This window comes from Urocitellus parryii, chromosome 3, assembly GCF_045843805.1.
Source record: "Urocitellus parryii isolate mUroPar1 chromosome 3, mUroPar1.hap1, whole genome shotgun sequence".
Taxonomy (NCBI): domain Eukaryota; kingdom Metazoa; phylum Chordata; class Mammalia; order Rodentia; family Sciuridae; genus Urocitellus; species Urocitellus parryii.
In genome coordinates, this window is record NC_135533.1 from 87,649,946 (window position 1) to 87,675,088 (window position 25,143).

Sequence of the window (25,143 nt, forward strand, 5' to 3'; positions counted from 1 at the left end):
CTAAAAAGTGGGTGATTACTAAGGGATGAATATAAAGCTTGTTTTTAAGGGTATAGGCTAATATTTAAAAACTTTAGTATGGTATCTCAGAATTTGTTCAACTTTATGTCTACTTTTTTCCCCCATTAAGTTGTGAATGTTTATAAAAATAATTAGCATGGGTGGTAAAGTAGCCTTCATTAATGCAGTGAGGTTGAGAAGTTGAATGAGACCAAAAAAATATAGTAGTTAGTGCAGGTTATTTCCAGAGAAAACGTATGGAATTATGTCATGTATCTGAGTCTGGAAGTGAGAATGTAAAGTGAATTAATTGGAGACAAGCAACCAGGAGTATAGTGGATAGGATCTGAGGTGCAAGGATTTTATGATTTTTTTGTGTGCATTATAATTATACATAATGGTAGAATTTGTAAATATGTATATTTTCCCCCTGATACTATGGATTGAAACCAGCAGTGCTGGTTTTATTTTGAAACAGTCTTTCACCAAGTTGTCAAATTGCTGAGACAGACCTAGGAGTAAGGATTTTAAGAGACAGAGGAAGAGGCCATGATTAGAATTGAATTACAACTTAACTTTTTAAATCATAAAGATTATAATACAGTACATATTCAGTAGAAAACAATAAAATACAGAAAAGCATGTAGAAGATGTTGCAATTACTTGTAATCATATCACCAAAAATAACCAGAATAAAACACTGATGTCTATTTTCTTCATTATACACATCTGGAATACAAAAACTTGGGACATTCTATACAATATTTTGATTTTGAACCTTTTTGATTTTTCTAATATAAGATTTTAAATTTACTTCTACAGATTTTGAAGTGTTTTTACTAATATTTAGTGGAAAATGTCTTCTGATTTCCCTTGTGATTTCTTGGATCCATGGACAATTTTTTGATAACATGTTTTTTTTTACCCCATCAGTTTTTAACAACATTTTTTATAGCACGATTTTTTTTTTTTTTTTGGTACTGGGGACTGAACTCAGGGCCACTAGATCATTGAGCCACATCCCCAGCCGTATTTTGTATTTTATTTAGAGACACAGTCTCACTGAGTTGCTTAGGACCTCACTAAGTTGCAGAGACTGGCTTTGAACTTCCTCCTGTCTCAGCTTCCTGAGTATCTGGGATTACAGGCCTGTGCCATTGTGCCACTTTTATTGTTGATTTCTGTTTCATTAGTTCAACTTCTTATCTCTTTTTTTCCTATTTTGTAAAATTAATTTTGTTCATTCTCTCAGCTTCTTAATTTATTTTTCACTTATTTTTTTAAATGATTAAAACATTTAAAGCTATGATTACCTCTCAGTGTAATAAGTTACTTTTCATAGCTTTGAATGCTATGTGTTTTCATATGTATCATATACATTTTCTTTTAAAAACAACTGTGAGGAATAAATTTTAACTACATGTTTTGATATTTTCATTTGGGAGTTATTTTAAAGTATAGCTTTAACATTTTTAATACCCTGTTATTTCTAGTGTTAACTGAAAGTGTTGTTTTGTGATCATAGATTCTATCTATGAGTTTTAAATGATGGAAACAGCTTAAAAAAACAAGTGAAAAATAATATATTGTTCTCTAATTATTGGAAAGTATCCTAGGGTTGTTAACAGAATTGAAGGAACAGGTGCAAAGAACCAAGACCCCTGGAACCAAAATGTAGCAATTGTGTGTGTGTGTATGTGTATACACCCATGCACATAATTTGTGCAGATGCCCTAATCTCATTTTGCTTTTCCCTACTTTATCCTATTCTGTTGAATATAGGCCTTTTAAGCTGATGACCTGCAGGCTCATCTTTACTTCTAACCCTTTGTGATTTTGGAGGCTTAAAAAAGAGGGGATTATTTCTATCTCTATCAGAAGAACTCTGATTAGCTCATGGTCAGGAGGACCATGTACTTTACTCTCATGCCCTATTTCCTTCCCAGTTTCTCAGATTTTGAAAAAAGAATCTAAACTTTTAGTTTTTGTTATTTTTAAAAATGTGTTTTCTAACAAAATTCTCCTGTGAATATTTGAATTAAGCTTTACAGCACGTTTACTGTGCCATATATGTGGTAAAAACTTTGTACATATTGAATATTTTCAAAAATATATTTAATAATATTGTGTATTTATGTTAATTTTTTTAAAAAATGTGGTTGGATTGTGAATTTGTGTGTTTTCCTTATACAGGGGCTGTGCTAATCTTCCCTGTATCTTTCCAATTTTAATGTGTGCTGCCTAAGCAAGCACTTTATATGTTCTTAAACAAGGTTGTTGATCACCAAAATTATTGTCATATTTAAATCACTTGAAAAACATTGCTTCTGAAAGAAACAGTGTGACTATGTCTTTATTTGTGTTAATATGTGTAAATGGAATTTTTGAACCAGAGAAAATAAGTATAATGTGGGTTGTACAAGTAGGAACAATCATAAAATTGCCTTAGGAATAAAATTATGTTGTTTAGAGCCTTTTTTAAAAAAATAACCATTTGGATTTGCTACAAAGTATTCTTAGATTATTTCAAATTTGTTTTGTGGGTGGTTGGAGATGGCTAAGATGATTGGTAAGAAGATAAGGCAGGTCAGACTTTTTGTTAAGTATGTACTGCTGCTTCAGGACAGAATCTGAAGGCTTAGCTTTTAAAATTTATTTTTTATTTTTTAAGTTGAAGCCAGGGTCTCCCACATGCTGGGCAAGCACACTACCCATCCCAGATTCAGCCTCTTTATAATTGTTGTATGATATGGCGCATCTTTAATAAAGCAATTAATCATTGCTCTGCTGCCGCCTTTGCATCTTCTAGTCTGAGAGGTCCGAGGTCTTGATTTGTTTTTCCTCAGATCCCTATCACAGTATTTCTTCAAAACACTTCCAGTAGCCAGGAGTGATGACACATGCCTGTAATCCTAGTGACTCTAGGCTGAGGCAGGAGGATCCCAAGTTCAAAGCCATCCTCAGCAATTTAGCAAGGTCCTAAGTAACTCGGCAAGACTCTTAACTCAAAAAATAAGGGGTGAGGGGTTGGGGCTGTAGCTCAGTGGCAGAGTGCTTACCTAGCATGCATGGGGCACTAGGTTCGATCCTCAGCACCACGTAAAAATAAAATAAAGGCATTCTGTCCATCTACAACTACAAAAAAACAATAATAAAAAGAAATAAGAAGTGGGGTTGCAGCACAGTGGCTGAGTGCCCTGCTAACAACAAGGCGAGCACTTTCAAGGCTTAATTCCTTTATAACTCCCCTTGTCCACTCTTGCTCCATCTGACCATATACAGCATTTTTAAGGATTGTTGTTTGTTTCTTTAAAATCAAACCACAACTAATGTCTTCATAAATATTGAGCTAATACCATTGCTTTTATGTAGTAATTCATAGATGAGGAAAGTGATTTCACAAGAACCTATCGCCTTTGAGTCTCATAAAAAGTAAGGAGGGTAGATAAATTTCCTTAAATTATTTGGAGATGTTGGTCTACTTAACAGTTATAGTATTTAAATGATATGTATTCTGTATACATTATTATTGTGTAGAACATATCGAACTTTCTTTTTGTAATTCAGAGTTCACATTGGCTGCTTTTCTTTTCCTGTACAATCTTTGTGTTTTAAAATTTTTGCTTAGTTTCTTGAAAGATTATTTAGTTTTACAGCCCTCCCTTGGTAATGTAAATCTCAGTTTGTTCATATACATTAGATCCTCTCTGAATTTCATCTTGATAAAGTCTCTTCTGGGGCCTTCTGGCCTGCCCATTCTGAATTGGTCCAGGAGAATCCATTTCCCTTTTATGATCAATCTTCTAATACTTTGATGTTGTGTCTTTTCTTTCTTGATATTCTCTATTGTTTTTGGGCAGAACATAATCTCCTATGTCCTACTGAGAAACAATGTATGTAAGGTAAAAGTTTTTGAGTCAAAACATATTTATGGGCTGGGGATATGGCTCAAGCGGTAGCGCGCTTGCCTGGCATGCGTGCGGCCTGTGTTCGATCCTCCGCACCACATACCAACAAAGATGTTGTGTCCACCGATAACTAACCACATACCAACAAAGATGTTGTGTCCACCGATAACTCTCTCTTTAAAAAAAAAACACATTTATCCCCTCCCTCCCTCAGGGTGGGGAGATTGAACCTAAGGCCTCACACATACTAAGCAAGTGTTCTCACTCAGCTTACACCCTTGACCCTTTTTATTTTGAGACAGGGTCTTACAGAATTGCCCAGGCTGGCCTTAAATTTGTGACCCTCCTGCCTCAGCCTCCTACTTACCTGGGATTATAGGCATGTGCCTAGCTTGCCTTCACTCTTGATTACTGCTTTGGCTTGACATTGAGTTCTAGGTTGGAAATTATTTTCTCTTAGATTTTAGATGTGTTGTTGAGTATATGGTTGTCATTCTGGTTGTTGATTCTTTGTATGACCACCCCCCCATCCCAAACTTTTAGGCTCTTTTCTTAGGGTTATAAATTTTTGTTATTATGGATCTTGGAAGGAATGGGTTATTTTTAAAGCATATTTGTAAGACTCTTTTAGTCTGTTAAATTTTGTCCTTCATTTTGGGCAGTTTCAAAAAATTATTTCTGTGTGTTCCACCATATTTTCTTATTTAGATTTTGAATACCTAGAATGATTCTCTGCTGAATCTTTTCTTGATTTTTTTTTTTAAGTCTCTGGTTTTTTGTTGTTCTTTTTTGGAAGGTTTTTTCTTCCATTGTTATAATACTTAAGTTGGTTTTTGTTTCTATAATTTTTACCTTTTGATTTCAGTGTTTTTTATTTTTATGAATTTTCTTTTTGTGAGGTTTTTTTTTCATACATTTATTTTTTCCCACTTTTTTACTGGCACATTATAGTTGTACATAATGGTTTGTTGTTAACATATTTGGACATACACACAGTATAACAATGTAATTTGCACAGCGTCACTCCCCAGCACTTCCCCCCTCATTCAGTATCTCCTACTCATTGGTGTCTTTTTTCTACTGATCTCCCTTTGATTTTTCATGAGGTCCTGGAACCTACTCCCCACTTTTTCCTTTTTCCTCTCTAGCTTTTGCATATGACAGAAAACTTATGACCATTGACCCTCTGAGTTTGGTTTATTTCACTTTTAACATAATGTTCTCACTATGCATCTGCTTTCCTGTAAATAACAGTTTCATTTTTCTTTATGCATAAAACTCCATTGTGTATATACACAGTTTTTTTTGTTGTTGTTGATCATTTATTTGTTGATAGATACCTAGGCTGGTTCCTTAGTTTGGCTATTGTGAATTGTGCTGCTATATAAACATGGGTATGTATGTATCACTATGGTGTGATAACTAATTCTTTCTGTCATATGGTGTTGCCATGGCTAATCTTTTGAGGCACTCCATACTGATTTCCATAGTGGTTGTACTAATTTATAGACCCATCAAGAGAGTTAACAGTTTTCCTTTTTCTCTACATTTTCTCCAAGATTTATGATTTGTATCCTTGATGACTGGCATTCTGACAGGTATGAAGTGAAATTTCATTTTAGTTTTGATTTGCATTTCCGTAATTGTTAATGATGTTGAACTTTTTTTTTACACATGTGTTGGCCATTTGTATTTCTTCTTTTGGGAAGTGACTGTTCAATTCATTTGTCCATTTATTAATTGGGTTTTTTGTTTTTTGTTTGGTTCAAAGTCTTTCAGGTTTTTTATATATTCTTGATATTAATCTACTGTCAGAGAGTAGGAAAGATTTTTCTCCCATTCTGTAGGTTCTTTCTTTACATTTCTTAGTTTCCTTTGCTGGGCAGAAGTTTTTTAATTTGATACTGCCTCATTTATTTACTCTTGGCATTATTTCCTGAGCTTTAGGGGGTCCATACATTACATTTTTGTTTTGTGATAACAACATCTTTTCTGAGACTATTATGTGTATTTTTGCATGTTTGTTTATATATGTTCATATATGTATGTTTACTTATGTGTATGCTTTTTTCCCTTCCTAATTGCTTACTTTCTTCCCAGTTATTTTTCTCTTGGCTTAAGTTTTTTGTTTTCTTTAAGTGTTTGGTGATATTTGGCTGATTACTGGTACATTAAAGTAGGGTACTTAAAAATTGATTGGAAGCTCTCTCTATATGTAGAATCATCTGTCTGGTCTCTTTTCTTAAGAATATTAAATTAATTGCCTTTTCTCTTAGGCTTGGTCATATTTTCCAGTTATGATTTTTCTTACATGAAAGACTCCCCACCTCCCCAGCTGGGGACCTAGAGCCTAGTACATGCTAGGCAGGTGCTCTACCACTGAACTACAATTCTGACCTTTTTTCTGGTTTTCATTATTGAGTTGTTAAATCCTTTATATATTATGGACACAAAAATCTTTTTCCAGAAATATGAATTATGAATATTGCCTTCTATGTGTTGCCTGATGGTGTACTTTTTTATTAGCATGTTTTTAATATTGAGGAAATTTAATTAATTTATTTTTAAATATTTGTAGTTGTTAAAAAAAAAATTGTAGTTGTAGATGGACTCAAAATAACTTTGTTTATTTTTTTATGTGGTGCTGGAGATCAAACCCAGTGCCTCACATGTATTAGGCAAGTGCTCTACCACTGAGCCACAATCTCAGCCCTAATTTATTTTCATAGTTAGTTTTTTTTGGGTTTTGTTTTTGATTTGCTCTACTGGGGGTTGTACTCAGGATACTTTACTGCTGAGGTATATATATATATATATATATATATATATATATATATATAAATATATATATATAAATATATATTTTTTTTAGTTTTTATTTAGGGACAGGGTCTCTTAAGTTTTCGAGGCTGATCTTAAACTTGTGATCCTTCTGCTGTAGCCTCTTGAGTTCCTTGGAATTCAGACATGTGCTACTTTGTCTAGGTCAAGACATAATTTTTGGGGGGCTCTAAGAGTAGAGTGAAAGTATTTGGAGTCTCAGCATTCAACATGATACTTTTGTTTAATCTCCATCCTATGGTCTCATATATCAACATAGTACCTCTGCCTTCAGCTACTGACATTGTCACCAAGTGTGGAAACTTCCCCCCTCCAAATTGCAAACCTCCAGTCTAATGGCAGGGTTGCCTACCTTCTAGAAGCCAGGGAGGACAGCTGGAAGAGCTAAAGCTTCTCACACAGACCAGTAGGTGAAAATTTCTTTTCAGGCCCGCCTTCACTCCTGCTTCTGGGGATGTTTTGTGCTGGCCAGTTCTTGTCCCTGGTGTAAATCCAGTTGCTTTTCTGTCTTCCTGGTTCAGCAGTGATAGTGATCACTCATACATTTTCTTTCCAAAGTCTAATGATAATTGCTTTTATTTTAATTTTTTTAGTCTATCCTTTAATAACCTTATTCCCCTTAAAATTTACATTTTTATTATTTTAATAAGATGTTTAAAAAAAAAGATGTTTAGACTGAACAGAGGCTGCTGAATACGTTCAGCCAATCATTTTTAGTTGGAAATCCTCTTTTTTTCTTTTTAATGTAGAAGAGATTAAAAATCACTACAAATTTCAGTTAGTTCAGATAAATGGAAGGCACTTTTTAGTTCTCCCCTTTAGTGATCCCATTTTCTCCTTAATGTAACCATTATCATTTTTGTATACATACTTCCTGACTTTTTAATACACTTACATACTTATAGTACATAGGAAAAAAGTTTAATTTTTTTTTATTTGTAATTTTGTGATGGAGATGGAAGTTGTTAATTGGTAAGAATACAGCCATATGATAGTCTTCTAAAACATTTTTCTGTTTAATGTGTTTAGGGGATTTTTCCTATGAGGGAACATATAAATGCAACTGTTTTTAATTATTGTGTACTTAAAATCCAATAGTATACATGTACCATAGTCTATTTAACTATTGTATTATTTAGGATGTTTCTGTTTTTCCATTCATATTCAAATATTCCATTCATATTCAAATATTCATATTCATTGTTATATGTCTTTATACCCATGTACAGACTTTAATAGGATGGATACTATTCTGAATTAGTGTCAGACTAAAGTTTAAGAGTACTATCCCAAGAAGTCTGTTTTTATTTCACATGCCAAAAACACTTTGGGGCAGTCTCCAAGCCACCTGCATGGCTACACACCTGGCTACCAGTTTTAGGGGTTCATGACTCCTGGTTTAATAATTTACTACAGTGGCTTACAGAGCTCAGGAACATACTGTACTCATAGTTAACATTTTTATTATAAAGGATATAGATGAGGATCAATCAAATGAAGGGACTATAATGCAAGTTTTGGGGGGAATTCTAAACACAGAGTTTATTTTCCTTATGGAGTCAGGCTATGGTTTTCTCCTGGGCATATCTGTGCTCCTCCAAGCCTAGATATCCAGACTTTTTTATTTTTCATTTGGATTTCATTATATAGGCATGATAATTGAAAATTTGGGGAGGGGGAAGAAAAGAAGTTTAGTAGATTAAGCAAATGGGAATGAAGGGGAGAGGAGATAGGAAAAAGAAAGTGGAATGAATCTGACATAATTTTCTTGTGTACATATATGAATTTATCATGGTGAATTCCAGCATTCTATACATCCACAAGGATGGGGCCCTAATTAGAATAAGATATATTCCATGCTTGTGTAATTATATTAAAATGAATTCTACTGTCATGTATAACTACAAAGAACTAATAAATAAATACAAATCCCCTTGGATATAGACAGACACACATACATAGAAAAGAAAGAAAGAAAAATATTTGCCAGTCAACTGAAAATCTTTGTGTAGATTGGGCTGGCTCAAAGCCCCAACTCTCCTATTACATAGCTTTTTTTTTTTTTTTTTTTTTTTGGTGACTAGCTTTCATTGGCGATCGTGCTACTGCTAGAGCCACATCCCCAGCCCCAATACATTAATTTTTAATAGATTTTGAACCCTCCTCCCCAAAGGTGTATATTTTTGCTTTGTACTTTTTAGTTATACATGACAATAGAATGTATTTTGATGTATTGCATATACATGGAGCATAATTTCCAATTTTTGTGGTTGTATGTGATGTGGAGTTACACTGTTCATATATTCATGTACGAACATAAGAAAGCTATGACTGATTCAGTCTATTGTCTTTCGTATTTCCATCCCCCTTCTCTATCCTTCACTCCCCTTTTTCTAATCCAGTGAACACCCCCTCCTTCCCGCCCCCCGGGTTTATTGTGAGTTAACATGAGAACCTATGATCTTTGGTTTTTTGGAATTGGCTTATTTCACTTAGTATTATAGTCTTCAGTTACATCCATTTATCAGCAAATCCTGTAATTTCATTCTTTTTATGGCTGAGTAATATGCCATTGTGTATATGTACCATATTTTCTTTATCTGTTCATCTGTTGAAGAGTACCTAGGTAGGTTCCATAGCTTAGCTATTGTGAATTGAGCTGCTATAAACATTGATGGGCATACTTTATTCTATACCAGTAGTATAATTTCCTATAACGTTGCTATTATTAGGTGGTATCCTTTTATATTAGATATAATTCTACTTACTTTACTGTTTGGCTTGATACTTTTAATATTTATATCTCCTGATTGCTGTCAAAATGGGCATTTTTTTCTGTGTTTAATTACTTTTTCATGGCTTTTCCCATTTTTCACTTGAGTTCATTTATTTTGTATTGATTTGTAATTCATTATGTAATCTGTATACACAATAGTTTTGGGTGTTTATGCATTTTAAATATTTCCTTTGTGTCATTGACTTATAAAACTGATTTTTTACACATAAGATTTGTGTCAATTTTAATGGTACAGGGTTACAAATTTAAATCAAAATGGTATATGTAAGTATTCTACATCCTACAAATGAAGAAGAAAAAACTTTATTACCAAATATATTGGATTGATTTTTTTTTCCTTTGGTACCAGGAATTGAATCTAGGGGTTGCTTAACTACTGAGCAACATCTCTCGCCCTTTTTTGTATTTTATTTAGAGTCAGGGTCTTGCTGAGTCGCTTAGAGCTTTGCTAAGTTGTGGATGCTGATCTTGAACTCACAGTCCACCTATCTCAGCCTTGGTTTGAATTGCATAGAGACTGTCTCTTTTTTATTTTTTGGAATATTTGTGAAGTAGGAAGAAGGTATTTATTATGATAGTAAAATGTGAGAAGTCAAAGGTAATAGATAACCTAAAAAACATTTTGTGGATGGTATTTATTTAGATAATCCTGTTTTATAATTTAGAATTAATAGCACTGCAAGTGACATACTTGTATCAATATTGGTTTCCCCTCATAACAATTTCTTATACATAGTATCTGTATGCTTTTTAAGAAGTTTTTACAGATTGCTATTTGATGTGTTTTATATGGAATATAGAAATACATAGTAGACTTAGTTCTTAACCATCTAAAATGTAACCAACAATTTGTAAAAGATTTTCTAGAAATTAAAAGGCTGATTTTTTTTTGATAGAAAGCTTTCAAAAATACACAATAGGAATAGTTTCAATACAGTTGGAGCTTTGTTTCTAGAACTCTTTGAGTTGTATATGGTGTTGAATATATTTTAATATGCCAGTATGGATGTTATCTTGATCAATATGATCTTGTGTAATAATATGACTAGTTCACAGCTATAGATATTTTATCATTTAAAAAGCATATTGACATAATTGACATACTCTTCAGCTAATACTTAGCAAGAGACAGAAAACATAATTTTACAAATGAGAAAATTAAGGCTTTGAGATATTAAGACATTTGACTTTTAGGTGATAACTCATAATGCCTGAATTAGTGCTTTTTTCATTTCACCATGAATATTAGTTTTCTACCAATAGTCTTAACAAATTACCACAAATGTAGAGGCTTCAAACTGCACAACTTTTATTATCTTATAGTTCTAGAAATTAGAAGGCTCAGTGAGTCTTGCTTTGTTAAATCAAGATATTGGTAAGCTGCTTGTGGAGATTTGGGGGAGAGTCTGTTTCCTTAACCTTTTTTAGTTTTTAGAAGCCACCTGCATGGCCCCATCCTCTATCCTCATAGCCAGCAGCACTGGGCTGTTTATTTATACTGCCATCTCTCTGTTTTGACTCTTCTGCAAGATTCTTCCACGTTTTCAGGACCCCTGTGATTACATTGGGTTTACCCAGATAATCCAGGGTAACCTATTTTCAGATCATCTGATTAAGACAACTAGTTCCATCTGCAGCCTCTATTCCCTTTTGTCAAGTAACCTAACATAGTTCTGAGAAGTAGGATATATAGACATCATTGGGAGGCCTATGATGAAGCTTGATGTATACAACAAAATTTTGTGTTTTATGTTAATTTTTCTAGAGAAATAATCCTTGGTTTTCATCAGATTCTCAAAGAGGATCTATTAACCTAAATTGATGAAGAGCCATTAATCTTGGAATTCTTTTCATGTCTAAGTACTTATTTGAGGAGAGATAGTACTCTGATTTTTTAAATAGTTCTTTTGTATTTATGTAACAAATTATTAAGTTGTGCTAAATGGTGATAGTAGTGAATATAACAGACATGAGCTATATTTTCATGGATGGAGCTTCATAATTGTCACTTTCAACTTGTAATCTTTTTTGTTTTTAACTATTTCAGGACCCCTCCCCAATCCAGTTTTCTCTGATTTTATCCTTGGGCACTGATCTGTTTATAGGAAGGAAGCAGCTACTTTTTTCCTTTTTTAAAATTGAGGATTAATTCATATACGGTGAAATGCATAGATTCGAAGTATAGAATTTGAAGAGGTTTAACAAATACATAAACTTTACAACCAACTAACACATTATCAAAACAGAATACTTTCATGATCTCAAAAAAGTTCACTCATTCTTTTTCCTAGTCATAACCCTATACTTCCAAGAGGCTGTTAATATTACCTGTTTCTGTTACCATAGACTAGTTTTGCCTGTTGTTGAACTTCATATAAATGGAGCCATATAGCATGTACTCTTTTATGTCAAGAGTTCAAGGTTTGGCTAAGTGTAAAATAAGCACATTTTGAGGGCGGGGGGCAGTCATGGGAAAGTTTCTTGCTATTCCCATTTCTTGTGCTCTGTCCACTTCACCCCACCCCTCTACCAGTTTATATATGATAATAACACTGTACTCTAATTTGTGGACACTAAAACTAAGACTGTCCAAAGTGTTTAATGATAAATATTGTAGGCTTGAGTATGTAGATATCATTAATAAGAGAGAACTTAGTTACAATGTAACACAATTTGTTTTGTCCATTCTTTAAATTATCTGATAAGCAAAGTTTTGGGATGTCATTAAATTTTTTTAAAGCTTTATTTTACTCATTTATTTTCTGTGGTGCTGAGGTTTGAACCCATGGCCTCACATGTGTGAGGCAAGTACTCTACCACTGAGCCACAACCCAGCCCTGACATTAAATATTTGATAGGAGTCACTGCAGCAAAATGAGATAGTGGTTGGTTTATTTACAAATTGTAAATCCTTGGGGAAAGTACAAAGTTCAGTGAACTTTGTTTTTAGGATCAGTGTTTCCAAGTGTGGCAGCAACTCTACTTGTCAAGGAATGTAGGGAAGTGGTTGAATAAAGATTCATGAGTTGGGTATTTATTTTGATTTAGTCTAAATCTTTTTAAAAATTAGGTTGACAGTGGCTAGGTATACATGTTTTTTTTTTCTACCTATGATTTGTGTTGTTTACATATTTAAGCCCAGGAAGTATAAATGAGTCAAAGATTATGTTATGTTTTCTGTACAATTCCAAACAACTGCTGAGGCTAAAAGAAATTTCAGCCTTACATAGGAAGAACCAGAAAATGGAGTTCTTTTGGCCCTGTCACAGTAAAACAGCCTATTGAGTTGTAAATGTGACTCCAGCACTCAAAAGTTGAGAGAGGAGCAGGAATAGGATCTGCTCTTCAGCTCTTCAGCCTTCCTTATCAAATTGCTGGAGTGAGGAAAGCCTTTGGCATCATGGCACTTCAGCCTGGGTTCCTTTACTATCTGGGGAAAAGAGAATTCTTTAAAAACTAGGAAAGAGTCTTGAGGAAAAGCCATAAAGGCAATCTGGGACATGGTTAGCTGCATTCACTTTTTTTTTTTTTTTTTTTATTGGTCGTTCATAACATTACATAGTTCTTAATACATCATATTACACGACTTTTTTTTTAAAGTATGGGTGAATCATAATTATACATGAATGTGAGATTCATTTTACATATTCATACATGCTCACAATATCACAATATCATTTGGTCACTATTGCTGTACATTCACTTTTGATATATTGTGTTTTTGGAAGAGGCACTGGTATGGTAGCAACAGTTTTATTTTGAAGTCAGTCATACTAGCTTAATTATGTTCATCTCTCATTTTCTTAGACTTCAATTTCCCATATAATGAGGGACTATAGAATAATGAGGCTTTTTTTGTTTTCCTTAAACAAACAATGTCCACAGCTTGCCTCTGAATATACTAGTGCAAGCAAAATTCCATTAACAAACCGGAATAAGGTGATTAAATGTGTGTTACAAGCAACCTAGAGAAGTGTCCTCTTGTAGGCTAGGGCACTAAAGGAAATGATAAAGATACTTATAGAAAGGGACATGCTACTATTTGTTCAGAGAAGGTGGTTGTTACACTTTTTTTTTCCCCCCCAGAGGAGTGGTAAACTAGTTCTGTCAGGTTTACTCCTTGATATTTGGAAAGCAGTTCTCATTTGTCAGGAGCCCTTAATGGAATTTGAGAAATCTGACAGATTTTCTTCACAGAAAGTTGAGGTCTGTTGGGGACCTAATTTTCTACCATCCATTGATATTATTCTTATTTTAGCTATGTGTCCATATACTTAATGTCTTAAAGACTTAAAAAGATTGTGTTGCAAGGCTTAGAGGAAAATATTCCTTATCCTACATATGAATATGAGACAGTGGACTTTTATAAACAAAAGCAGCACAGGGTTTAGGTAATGTTTTTGTGAGTGAGCCCACTTAAAATTTAGCCAGGAAACTTGAAATGTTTTTTTTAATTCTCGTATTTAGTGTTTGTATTTGATTTTTCTTTGTTATTAAGTCAAGAAATATTCAGTGTCTGCCACAATAGATTACTTTCTGGTATTGGGAAAGCAAAGATGAAGAAAACCTTGTTCTTCAGAAACAAGCATATAATCTAATAGAGAGCTTAGAAAAGAAATAATAAAATATGTGTTTGAGTTTTGTTACTAAATTAGTGTGTATATGCATGTGTATGTAAGGGAAAAAAAGACAATAAGATAATACCCTTTCACAAATGGAGGTCAGATTTATACTCAGGTCTATCTGATTCCAGGTGTGAGCCCTAAAATGTAAGGAACAGAATACACTTTGACAGTATCATTGAAAGGTTATCTTGTAGAACACTGGTCTCATAAGATTCTCCTGAAAGGAAGAGTGCTGTAGCTAGGTTAGTTTGCCACTTGTTACAGAGTTCTTTAATTAAAAAACTATCTCATTTTTAATTTTTATTTATTTTCTGGTGCTGTGATTGAACCCAGGGCACTGTACCGCAGAGTAACACCCTTATCCTTTATTTTTTTATTTTTTATATTGAGACAGGAACTCACTAAGTTGTTCAGGCTGGCCTCCAACTTGAAATCCTCTCCCTGAGTTGCCATAATTATAGGCTTGCACTACCTTGGATAACTCATTTTAATTCACTACTTACCAAATTAATTTTACAGTCACTTGACACCCTCTCCTTTTCCCTTAATCCTTTGTTGATGTTTTGTAGCTCTCAGTGGCCATGAGAATCAGAATCAGACTCCTTAGAGTTTCTAATTCAATAGGTTTGGAATGGGGGCTGAAACTTTGCATTTCTGACAGGTTTCTGGGTGTTGCTGTTTATATATATGCCTGTAGTTCTTTTGTTTTATGGCTTTAGGTCCCATTTGCTATGAAGTATAAGTTCCTGGAACTCTGGTATCCTCCTGAAAGATTATTTCTTAAAAGTAGGAAAGATAAGAGATTCCAAGGCAGGTAGGAATTCATTAACTAACTTACTCTGGATAGCATATTTCCCTTCTGTTTTCTTGCTGCTCCTGTGAGCTTCAGTTTAGTTGTCTGTAGATGGGCATGATGAAACCTATTTCCAGAAGACTGGATTAAATGATAAAATATTTGTTTAAGTACTGACTTCAGGGCCTAGCACTTTCCAAGTGCCCACTGCTCTACTAGTTGAACTGTAGTGTGTGGATCAACCAACGATATAACCTTCATTTGGGAGTTCATTCGAAAAGCAGAATCTCAATTCTAAGCATAATCTTAGAATTACTCAAACAGTCTGCATTTCAAAAATGCCCAGGTGATTTGTATGCACATTACCAGGTGAAAAATACATTTCAAACATGTTGGAAAAAACTGCTCAGGGTGAGTGCAGCTTAATGACTTTACTCTCCATTTTATGAACTGGCTACCCAGGGCTGTCTCTTTATTGATATTACCAGTTGGGATATGTATTGTCATCTATTCTAGAGCCCAGAAATACTTTGACAGTGTCTTTCTTGATGTTTCCTGACTATAAAATCATACATGCTATTAAATATTGAAATAATACATAAAATATAATTACGTAAAAATCTATTCCCCAAGGCAAATACCACTTAACAGTTTGGTAATTCTTTAATGTGTGTATAGTCAGTGTACACACATACATACACAATTTTGGGGGGGAATTTCTTCACCTTTTTTAATCCCTTACACCCTCTCTTGCCAGATAAATTTGATCCTTTGTGATCTATTTACATGGATATAATAATATATGGCCATTGTTTTATAAAAGTGGATTTCTGTTACAGATAACATATCAGATCTTGGTTTTCTCACTTAAAATATTGTGAAAATCCCTCAAGTACTATACTTGAAATTCTTCAGATTCTTTTTAATGGCTACATGATGCTCCCTAGTAGGAATATTTAATGCATAGTAGCTGTTTTTATAGATGGTCAATTTTTGCTACTAACAAACAAAACTCCTATTCATAATTTCTTGGCATTCTGATGCCATTATTTCTGTAGGATAAATTACCAAGAGGGGAAATTCTGGGTTGAAGGACAATTTTGGGGTGATGGGCGTTACCAGGGATTGAACTTGGGGGCCCTTGGCCCACTGAGACACATCATCCCAGCCCTATTTTGCATTTTATTTAGAGACAGGGTCTCTCCAAGTTGCTTGGCACCTTTCTTTTGCTGAGGCTGGCTTTGAACTCATGACCCTCCTGCCTCAGCCTCCTGAGCCACTGGGATTACAGTGGCTTGAAGGACAATTTTAAAAATTACTTGCATTGTAAAATACATTTTATACTCATATATATATATAGTATGTTATATGAATATCTTAATATAGTGAATCCTCATGCACCATCATCCGTTCTAAGAAATAGAACATTTGTGTTTCATAGAGCCTTCCTTTGTGTCCTATGTATTGATGCCACCATGATAACCACTGTTTTCCTTATGTTTTTTCATCATTTACCATCCATTTATGTATCCCTACACAGTAAACATCCTCAAACAGTAGGCTTGGTTTTAAATGTTTTAAAATCAATCAATCAATCTAAATATATGAATATTATTTGTATGTTCATCCACGTTATTGCTTATATTATTCATTTTCATATTGATATATCCCATTGAATGAATATATCATAATTTATTTATTTACCATTGATAGAATTTCTGTAGCTTCCTATTTTGCAGTATTACCATAAACAGTGCTGCCAGGAAATTTTATATATGACTCCTGGGGTACATGTGTGCTCTATCTTGATCAGTGTTCTTCAGTTTTTTTTTTAAAGTCCCCCCCTCCCCTGCCAAATTAAAAAAAAGTACCTTTTGCATGTTTTAAAATTGACATCTAATTTTTTTTATGATAATACTTGAGTATCACAGAGGATACAGTTTCAGAAAAACTGAAAATACTAATGCTTAAAAATAAACTCAAAGGGTTGGGGTTGTGGCTCAGTGGTAGAGCACTCTCCTAGCACGTGCGGGGTGCTGGGTTCGATCCTTAGTACCATATTAAAATAAATACAATAAAAGTATTGTGTCCAACTACAACTAAAAAAAAAATAAAACTCACAATGGTCTTAAGGTAACCAGTAGGATATAAAAATGATAGTATTTAAACATAAAATTCCATGTTTCAAATTTTGTTAATTTCTTATTGGCCATTAGATCAACATTTACTGCAACTGTTAATAGTTTACAATTAATAAAAATAGCATTGGAATTGTTCAGAATTTAACATGAAAGTAGAATTTTATTGCTTAGCATATTTCTTAACGATAAGGACTAAGGGATGGGGTGGTTGGTATTTTAGGATTCTTTGAGTAAAGTAAATGTTAGGCTGGGCTCTGTGGGGCAGGCCTGTTTTCTCCAGCGGCTCTGGAGACTGAATCAGGAGAATTGTGATTTCCAAGTCAGCCTCAGCAATTTAGCAAGGCCCTAAGCAACTCTAAATAAAATATAAAAAAGGATTGGTGGTGAGGCTCAGAAGTTAAGCCCCACTGGGTTCAATCCTTTATACAAAAAAAAAAAAAAAAAAAAAAAAAAGTACGTTAGCCTCTTCCTTTGGTGCCAGATAGGCTTTATATCACTGTAACAGTGGTGTATCAAAATAAGATTTGGAATGGGTATGACTTTCTTTCATAAAATGAGAGACGGCCAAATTTTTCCTTAAGTCAGTGTTAGGAAAAGGGAAGTTAGTTATTTTTGGTGTTTTTAAAATTGATGCCTTGGAAAGTCTTTGGGTCCCTTCAGATGTAAGAGCTCTTCAAGATAAGAGGAATTGGAATTGCTGGGGTAGATAGGTCTTCACTTTTTTGGCTGCAAGTACCAAACTGTTTCTTGAAGTGATTTATGTCAGTTTCCATTCCCATTAGCAGTGACTAAATATCTAGTTATTCCATATCCTCATTACCTTTTACCTTTGTCAGGTTTCCTAATTTTTGTTAAGTTTAATGGGAAGGAACTGGTATTTCACTGTGATAATTATTTTCTTTTCCATGTTGCTTATTTATTGGCCATAAATATTTCCTCTGTTCATGTGTCTGCCTTTTGCTTATTTTTCTTTTGAGTTACTTTTCTAAGTGATTCATAAAATTTCTTCATATATTCTGTATTCTTTTTATTAGTTATGTAAGTTCTATGTCGTCTTTGAGTTTTATGCTTTTTTAAATTTTTATAAGAAAAAAATATACATAGAGAAAATAGTATTGTAAGCCCTTATCAAGCATATCCAACATTCATCAAGATTTTCGCCTTAACTTATATCATCTATCTCTACTCCCCACAATTTTCCTAAAGAATTTTAAATCAAGTCCGAGACGTTTCCTTTCCAATGGAAACTTTTGATGGGCATATTTAATGTTGTGCTTTTCACTCTACTTTTTTAGAGTCTTCCTTTCTCCAAGGTATTAAAGGTATTCTTCAGTAACTATAATGAAAGCTTTGTAGTTTTGCTTTTTGCCTTAAAACTTTAATCTTTTTGGAATTGATTTTTAAATATGATATAAGATAGGAGTCCAGTCTTATTTTAAAATTTTCTATATTGATACCCATTCGATTTAACACCATTTATGAACCTCCAATCTGCAGTGCCATCCTTATCATAAATCTCTCCCCTAACCCTCCAAACTGAGGCACTTGAATCATTCTGCATCAGTGGTCCTGACATGGTTTCATATCACCTATGAACTTGTTATACAGATTATTGGACCCACCCTGGATCTACTAAAATAAACACTTAAGAGTTAGGGGCTACAACAGTCTGTATTTTAATAGCAGTTCCATGTGATTCTGATATCAGTTTAGTGGCTTTAGACCACTTAGGAGTTTTTAATTCAGTCTACAGAAGGAGCAGTCTATTTGTAGTTCCAGATTCCAGAGGTGATTTTTCTAACCCTTCCCCAACCAGTGTCAACCTTGAATGGATTTTTCTTGAATTTGCTTAGGAGATGGTGGTAAGGATAGGAGGGTTATTTGTGGTTTATACTAACAGCCTTCAGCCCTTTCTGGGCATTCTAGTTTACGGCAAGAGCCTGCTTTTAATTATTTATTTGTGTTTTCCAACCTCTTATTTTCTGGTCTAGAAATTTGATAACTTTTTTTGTGGCTGATTTTTAGTATTTTTTTTTTTTTTAACATTGGATTTTGAGTTGTTTTTATTTGGACTGTAGGTCCAAGTACCTATTCCTCTGTGTTCCTGGAAAAGCATTTACCATTATTAAATTCATAGATTTGCCAAATTGCTTTCCAGGGAAATGCAAACTAAAGTAGTAATAAAATAGCTCTTTATGCTTGTCAGATTGGCAAAAAATAAAGTAATAATATACCATTGTAAGTGATATGGGTTGTAAATGATATTGGTGTAAATGTAAATTGTTCTGGTTTTAGGAAACTACAAAAGTGCTTGTCAGGCAAAAACTATCATGCTGTTGAGGGAATAGGTGGAGGGAAGTATATTTGTAGCAAATGCAACTGGCCATTTGCTTTCATTTTCTAGTAATAGGACTGGGAAAACTTGAGGGGATATTACCAGTTTATTATGTTTAGGGCCTGGGTTTGGGTCTTATTTGAACAGCAGGGATCGATGGGCTTAGGGGAGATTTATAGAAGATTAGGAGAAATCATTGAGAGATCTGATTGAGGAAAACATGATGACTTTCTTCTTGTAAATCCATCCAAAAAAAAAAAAAACAATAGGAAAATAAAGGAAGTAAACAAAGGACTTGGATGAATTAAAAGGGAGCTTTATGGCAGTGATGTGCTAGAACCAGATCTTCCTGGAATTGATAAATTTTTGGGACTTTGGCAAAGCAGATGTTAAATAAAACCATAATTTAAGTTTTATAAAATTATACTTAAATAACATTAAAACAAAGGTAATAAATACCTAAAACCCATCACATCCTAGTTATGTTATTACATTTTACTATTATAGGTGAAATTTCCCTTATTTGAAATGATTGGGGGGCTGGGGATGTGGCTCAAGCGGTAGCGCGCTTGCCTGGCATGCGTGCGGCCCGGGGGGGTTCGATCCTCAGCACCACATACCAACAAAGATGTTGTGTCCATTGAGAACTAAAAAATAAATATTAAAAAATTCTCTCTCTCTCTCCTCTCTCACTCTCTCTTTAAAAAAAAAAAAGAAAAGAAATGATTGGAAGGAGAAGTTTTGCAAATATTTTTGAATTTTTAGAGTATTTTCATATACATAATAAGATATCTTGGGGTAGAATCTGAGTCTAAATATTGTTACACCTAGCCTTAAGGTAACTTCATACAGTATTTTAATATACCTGCATTTTGACTGTGACCTGTCTTATGAGGTTAGGTGTGGAATTTCCATTTGTGGTATCATGGTCAGCATTTAAAAAGTTGGATTTTGGAGAATTTTTGGAGTTTGGGATTAGGAATGTTCAACCTGTATCTGTGTTCTTGAAATTGATACATATTGTTTCTGTGTGACAGGAGCACTGTATAACAATTTGCTGCTGCACATCTTTTCCCAAATCAGATGTGGTAGAGATTATTTATTTATATTTTGAAAATCAGAAGTACTGCAAATCAGGATTGTCACCCCCCCTCCCCCCATAAGAGTAGTTATTAAACATCTGCCAGAATACTGCTTGGTACAACATTTTGCTGTTTCAGTATTGATTCTTTCATCACTGAGAATATACTGACTTTATGAAGTTTTGGGCATTCCAATACCATGTAAAGCTTTAATTGTTCTTAGGAAAATGGGAAACAATAGTAGTTTTTTTCAGATGTTTTAAAAGATAAGATTACAAGATGATATGCGGTGTTTTACTTAGCTTTTACTTTGGATAGTATTTTTGATATTTGTTTTTCTAGTCTATTAATATTTTAAAAATTGATTAAAGGAATCCTTAAAGTCTTTATAACAAATAACCACCCACAGTTTCTTTCTTATAAGCCATTAGTTTTATTTCTTGAATTCATCGAAGCAAGAGGAAATTTGCTTTTTAATTTATTTTAAACAGACATGTTTTACATATGTGTGATTTATCTTTCATGGCAGTGTTATAGAATTCATAGGAAGATCAGTTAGTGGCAAGAAACATTTCTCTAACATTTTTTACTTTGGGCTAGAATTGAATTTTTTAAAATAATATTGATCTTTAATTTTTCATTTAAAATTGTCAGTATATTATTTAGTGTCTTTATGTTCTTATACTCTAGAAAATCAGTAGAATTGGGATTTTTTTCTTTTTTCTTTTTTTTTTTTTTTAGAGAGAGAGAGAGAGAATTTTTAATATTTATTCTTTAGTTCTCTGCAGACACAACATCTTTGTTGGTATGTGGTGCTGAGGATCGAACCCGGGCTGCACGCACGCCAGGCGAGCGCGCTACCGCTGAGCCACATCCCACATCCCCAGCCGGAATTGGGATTTTTTTCATACCACTGGTGTTTCTTGTTATATTATTTGTTCCTACTTGTTTAGTTTTTTGGATCTATAGTTGGGTCTTTGTGATTTGGCCAAATCATTTAAACTCTGTAAGCCTCTCTTTCCTTAATATTAAAGTGATGATAATAATAGTACCTACCTCTAAAAGTGGTTTTGAAAATGAGATGAAATAATGTGGCAGTTTGCAAAATGTTTGGCTCATAGTAAAGTGTTCTTCAAGTGTAAACTAAAATCCTTATTAAAATAATTTTTTTTATGAAAGCTAGTAGTAAGCAAAGGATTACATAAAATACTTAAAATAATAATAAAAGCTATTAAAATTAGGAAGAGTAAAGTTCAATCTTTTATGGTATCTGAGGTATGTATGAGTGAGGTACATTAAATATTACTATCTTTCATTTTTTTCTCAGGATATTGGTTAGGTATCAAGCACACCAGAAAGAAAAAAAAACAACCCACTTATTATACTCCTTGAAGTCCTAAACATTTACTTAAGTTTATGCCAAACAGCTATTTTATTTTATATGAGTAAATATGATTTTCCTTAAATACTGGGTAGTTTAGTTGCTTAATCGAATGGAATTTAGTAATAAAGAGTTCTTGATTCCTGTAGCAATTTTAGTTGTACATGTCATGTTTAAAGTTAGAAGCCTTCTCAACCTTCCCAGGTCCGCTGTTTTAAAAAGCAATTATGTAGTTCTGTGTTCATATAATAAGCAGAGCAGGAATAAGAGGCAAATGGGACATTGATAACCCACCTCTCAATACTACTAGAAAGTTGGCTGCCAAACCTGGTATTTTGTATTATTTGCTGTTGTATTCTAGGTGCCTAGTTTGATATTGTATTGCCACTTTTTATCTTTAGTATTGATTGGGTTTTCCCTCTTTTTTCTACTCTGCTACCTCTATTCCTCTGGAACCAGTAGTTTAATGGTAAGTATTTAAATAAGATTTACAAAGTTTTTGACCTAGTGAGGATTTTTTTACCCTCACCTATATTGGTGAAAACTTTGTAGACTTCAGATGGTCTCTGTGGTTTCCCGGGTTTTCATTGTTGCCTTGTTTGTGTGTAGACTGATAAAACTTTAGTTTTAAGGTACTCCTGTCCCTGCATGCTGTGTCAACTGGCATCCATTGTTTGTGTGTTTCATAGTGATGTTTTTCTTGGAGCTTGCACCCTCCTTTTCTCCTCCTGCTGTTTTTGTTTTTGTTTTGGGGAGGGCAGTTGGAGTGGGAAGTAGAGTAGTCTCATACCTGCACTACTTTTATTTTTACTACAGAATTTGGAATCTTTTCAAAGTTTGCTAGTTAGATCTCTCTAAGATGTTTGTTCTATATTAAAGCATAATTACTAGTGTTTTTTTGAACAGAATTAAAATTGAGTCAAAGTTCATTAAATTATATGCCTTTTTTTAGAATCTGTTGATTCTTAATCTACTAAGTTTTCTATCAAATTCTGTATTGCATTATATCTCCTTTTAAAATCAGGATATTAGAAGCTTTTAAGGTATTTTTAAAAGGTAGAACTATTTTTTAGGATTTATCATTACTGTTGCCTCAAAACTCTGTATTTTAATTTAACAAAATTTGCATTTAACAGCATGCTTAATATTTCATTCTTTAAACTTCTTAGATTATGAAATATAATTTAAAAGAAATGAAAGAATCCAGCTGTATTTACAGTACTAAAATTTAAAGAGTGAACTTTGGGAAGCCACTCTGATAGAATTCTATTGGAAATAAGTTGTCTCTAAATTTTTGTGTGTGAGAATTATGCAAAAGAAAAATGCATAAAACAGACAGAATATAGTTAAAAATGAATACTAATGCAGCTATCACCTATGTGTAGAAGTAGAACATTGTCAGTACTCCCCAAACCCTCCCCTGTGTCTTCTTGATTTCTGAGTAGTCATAACCTTTATTTTATGTGAATAATTTCTTTGCTTTTCTTTGTTTTATTTTTTTATGTATGCATTTCTAAAAGAATATGTTTAGTTTTGCCAACTTGATATAAATGGAATCATTTTTATTTTGGGTCTTCTTTTCCCACAATATTATGTTTGTAAAATTCATTGATATTGTATATATATAGCTGTTTTCGTTGAGCTTATAGTATAGAGTCTATACTGTTATCTTTTATGAATATACCAGAATTTATTTGAACATTCCCTTATTGGGTATTTGTTTCCGTTTTGCTATTAAGAACACTGCTGCTGGGGTGAATATTTGATTTAACATGTATTCTGGTGCACATGAGCCACAGATTTCTTTAGGATAGTATTTCTTAAAATAATGTGCTTCTCCACTAGCAACATAATTGTTGTCACCTAGGTGAGCTTGTTAGAAGTGCATATTCATGAGCTCTACCCTCAATCAGTCTCTGGGGCTGTGGTCTAAGAAACTGAAATAGGCTCTCAAGGTGAATCTTATGCACATTAAAATTAGAGAAACTGCTGCTCTGGGATATGTGCCTAGAAGTAGAATTGGTAAATCTGAAGTTAAGTGTACCTTTTGCTTAATATTGATAAAAGTTTTTCACTGAGGTTGTATCAAGTTTTAGTTAACAATGGTAGTGTTTGAGACTCTATTTCCTGAATCCTCTGCAATAATGAATATTGTCAAAGGTTTATTTTTAATTTTATTTTAAATTTAGAATTGAAGTATTTTCTGGCCAAGTTCACTTTTAACTGCAGTTGTATTTTGGCTTTACAGAATTACTGAAAAAAATTTACTTAGATTTATTGAAGACTTTTAAAAAATTTTATCAGAAAGTTTTCAAACATGCTCAAAAGTAGAAATGGTACAGTGAAATAATAAACTTCATGTCATCCATGTTCAATAGTTCATTATATTTTTGTCATATTTGCTTTACTTTCTCTGAATTATTTTAAGCAAATTTTTAGATGTTGTGTCATTTCACCCCATATATTTAAACATGCATTTCTAAAATATACAATGTATCACTTTTTTTAACATGATGACACATGTTTTAATTACTAAGGCCTTTGTACAGAGTTAAAGTAGCATCATGTTAAAATAATAGAAATTCTAAAATGGTAACAATATATAAGTGGTTATCATGTGGACACTGTGGGTGGGAGGTTTAGATTTAAATCTTTTGATTATAGTCTTTCATCATTCTCTGAATTCTTCTAGTGAATTCAGTTTCTCAAATAATCATACCAAATGTTTTTTTTTAACAACAGAATTAGAAATTTAGGTTTCTTAAAATGATTATTTAATGCAGGTTTTGCTTTTAGGGAAGTGCTCAAAATTTTAACACTTATGATAAAACTGTATCATGATGTATTAGTTAATCACTAGAATAGACAGCTAAAAGATACTCTGTCTTTCCCATATTTTTGTTGGTGCATTTTAATTACATATTATAGTAGGATAATAGCAGGATTCATTGTTACACATTTGTACATGCACACATACAACCATATAATTTGGTCAGTATCTTTTCCCAATACTTCCCCTTCTTGTTTCCCCTGATTCCATTCTGCTACTCTACTGGCCTTCATTTGATTTTCATTGGACAGGAGACACACACACACACAGACACACAGCTCTGTTTCTTTTTTTCTCCAGCTTCTCTTCTCTCTATTTATCTGATTCTTTATTCTTAGAATGAACTCTTCAAAAGCCTAGACATACAATCTTTCACATCTGCCACTGGTAGTCTTTTAAGTTGTGCCGAG

The 25,143-nt window shown here is 33.3% G+C and overlaps 1 protein-coding gene and 1 non-coding gene across 4 annotated transcripts in view; one reads left to right on the top strand and one right to left on the bottom strand.

Annotated features, from left to right (window-relative positions):
- The window catches only part of Znrf2 (zinc and ring finger 2), a 99,429-nt gene that overhangs the window by 6,230 nt on the left and 68,056 nt on the right, over window positions 1-25,143 (top strand). The gene's annotated exons all lie outside the window — the stretch shown is intronic.
- On the bottom strand, window positions 2,149-2,251 carry LOC113191749 (U6 spliceosomal RNA). The gene has a single exon (XR_003301933.1). It is a non-coding gene; the product is annotated as a U6 spliceosomal RNA (small nuclear RNA).